Below are 2500 nucleotides of genomic sequence, written 5' to 3' on the forward strand. Positions count from 1 at the left end.
ACACACAGGGGCAGTTTTGTAGCTTTCCTTGAGGCTAGCAGAGGTCAGGGGTCAGGGGTCAGGGGTCAGGTGGGTCAGGGGGCAGTGAGTCTTGATAACCTTCACACTGGTATCTGGCAACACTGCTAATTTGAGACTGTTTGTGTTGAAGGGGCAGTTGTGTTTTATTGATAGGCCTAGGAGTGTAGGCTGGGGTCTGTTTTTTCTCATCTCTTCTCTCTCTCTCTTTGTATTCTTCATAAGGCTTCTATCTCTTTGTATCTCCTTCTCATCTCTTCTCTCTCTCTTTCTTTGTATTCCTCATAAGGCTTCTATCTCTTTGTATCTCCTTCTCATCTCTTCTCTCTCTCTTTCTTTGTATTCCTCATAAGGCTTCTATCTCTTTTTATCTCCTTGTCTAAGTTGTCTTATAAGTATCATTAACAGATATGTAAGTATTTCTAAGTGCTGTATGAATACTGATCTGCTTGGAGTAATTTTAAGTGGTAGTGTTAGTAACTTAAACACCGCAAGAATCTTTTTACGTAACAGAAGGCTGATAGAGTTTGGTGACGACTGTGTTCCTTCTGCGAGTGGTTCATTAAAAGGTCAACCAGAATTTATAGTGCCAGTCATAGCATTATCAGTGAAAATAACCCTACTTCACTTGTCTGAGCATAAATAAGGTGCACTCATTACAGAAGACACGTAGAAGATTAAGAAAGAGTTTGATCAAGACTGTTCCTTCTGTGAGTGGTTACGAGAATTCAGTTAACAGTGAAAATAACCCTGCTTCACTTGTCTGAGCATAGATAAGGTGCAATCATTACAGAAGACTCGTACAAGATTAAGAAAGAGTTTGATCAAGACTGTTCCTTCTGTGAGTGGTTACGAGAATTCAGTTAACAGTGAAAATAACCCTACTTCACTTGTCTGAGCATAAATAAGGTGCAATCATTACAGAAGACATGTAGAAGATTAAGATAGAGTTTGATAATGACTGTTCCTTCTGTGAGTGGTTCATTAAAAGGTTACAAGAATTCAGTTAACAGTGAAAATAACCCTGCTTCACTTGTCTGAGCATAAATAAGGTGCAATCATTACAGAAGACATGTAGAAGACTAAGATAGAGTTTGATAATGACTGTTCCTTCTGTGAGTGGTTCATTAAAAGGTTACTAAAATTCAGAGTGCCAGTCATACCATTAACACTGAAAATAACCTTACTTTACTTGTTTGAGCATAAATAGAGTGCATTCATTAGAGGAACATAACACTAAATGAAGGAAAGGTAAGCCAGGTGTGAGTGGAAGGGTTATCAACACACACACACACACACATACAGCTGCCCTCTGACCTGTGTTAACCTCAAGGAAATTCCCAAAACCACCTTCCCGTGTGCTGCATCACTCACTGCCACAGACAACACTCCAGCGAGTCTAACCCGACTTAACACGTCAGTCAACACAACAGGAGCACACATGAAACACTGAATCTGACAAACCGCGCAAGAAACACAGGAAACACTGATTCGACATGGAGTAGTAGTAGTAGTAGTAGTAGTAGTAGTAGTAGTAGTAGTAGTAGTGGTGGTGGTAGTAAAAGTAGTAGTATGAGAGAGAGAGAGAGAGAGAGAGAGAGAGAGAGAGAGAGAGAGAGAGAGAGAGAGAGAGAGAGAGAGAGAGAGAGAGAGAGAGAGAGAGAGAGAGAGAGAGAGAGACTAAAGAAAAAAAAACACAAACCAACCAAAACAACAAAACAACAACAAAAACAACAACAAAATCAGTAGAAATAGTAGTAGTAGTAGTAGTAGTAGTAGACGAGAAGACAGATACACAGCAATAGTAGTAATAGTAGTAGAATTAGTAGTAGTAATAGTAATATACTGTATTCTGGAAAGTGAGAGGTTGGCAGCCCTGCATTTTATCTCCCTAGCATATTATGGCGCTGTGTTGTGGTGCTGTGGTGTTGTGGTGAGGCAGTATTGGTGACTAAACACTAATGGACACCTCACCTGGCTGGCCGACACCCTGGTCTGCCCCTCTACATGTTGGTAATGGTTCAAGTCACTCCCTAATCACTTCCTCCTCTCTCTATCATTTCCTCCTTCACCTAACATAAACTTAAGGTGTTGGTTACCCAGTTCTTCCATGGCATTACATCTCAAGTTGATGATTAACAGCTATAATACACCAGGGAGTAATATAAGGATTCTATCACAATTAATGGACTAAACAGCAAGCCATCATGTAAAGTTGCTTAGCCTATCAGTGGTCAATCTGTCTTCCCAGGGGTTCATGGTCTCACTGGCACCAACAATGGCCACACTGCTGCCTTCCATGTCTCAGAAGCTTGGGCGTCTACAGGTGTCCTAAGCATGTGATGAATACGATCCTCTAGCTTACAAATGTACAAGCCTGTCTTTGCATCAAGTGTTCTGTCTCTTGTCTTCAGTGATGGCAGGTTTAGAGCAGCTAGTAAGTGTTTATCCTGCAGTGGGAGGCAATAGTGTGTGTGTTGGT

At 41.0% G+C, this 2500-nt stretch overlaps 1 protein-coding gene across 10 annotated transcripts in view; it reads right to left on the reverse strand.

Annotated features, from left to right (window-relative positions):
• LOC135096144 (DNA-binding protein RFX2-like) overlaps positions 1-2500 on the reverse strand; it is a 52468-nt gene that overhangs the window by 22659 nt on the left and 27309 nt on the right. The window lies entirely within an intron of this gene.

The sequence above is a fragment of the Scylla paramamosain genome, unplaced genomic scaffold, assembly GCF_035594125.1.
Source record: "Scylla paramamosain isolate STU-SP2022 unplaced genomic scaffold, ASM3559412v1 Contig2, whole genome shotgun sequence".
In the NCBI taxonomy this organism is placed as follows: Eukaryota; Metazoa; Arthropoda; class Malacostraca; order Decapoda; family Portunidae; genus Scylla; species Scylla paramamosain.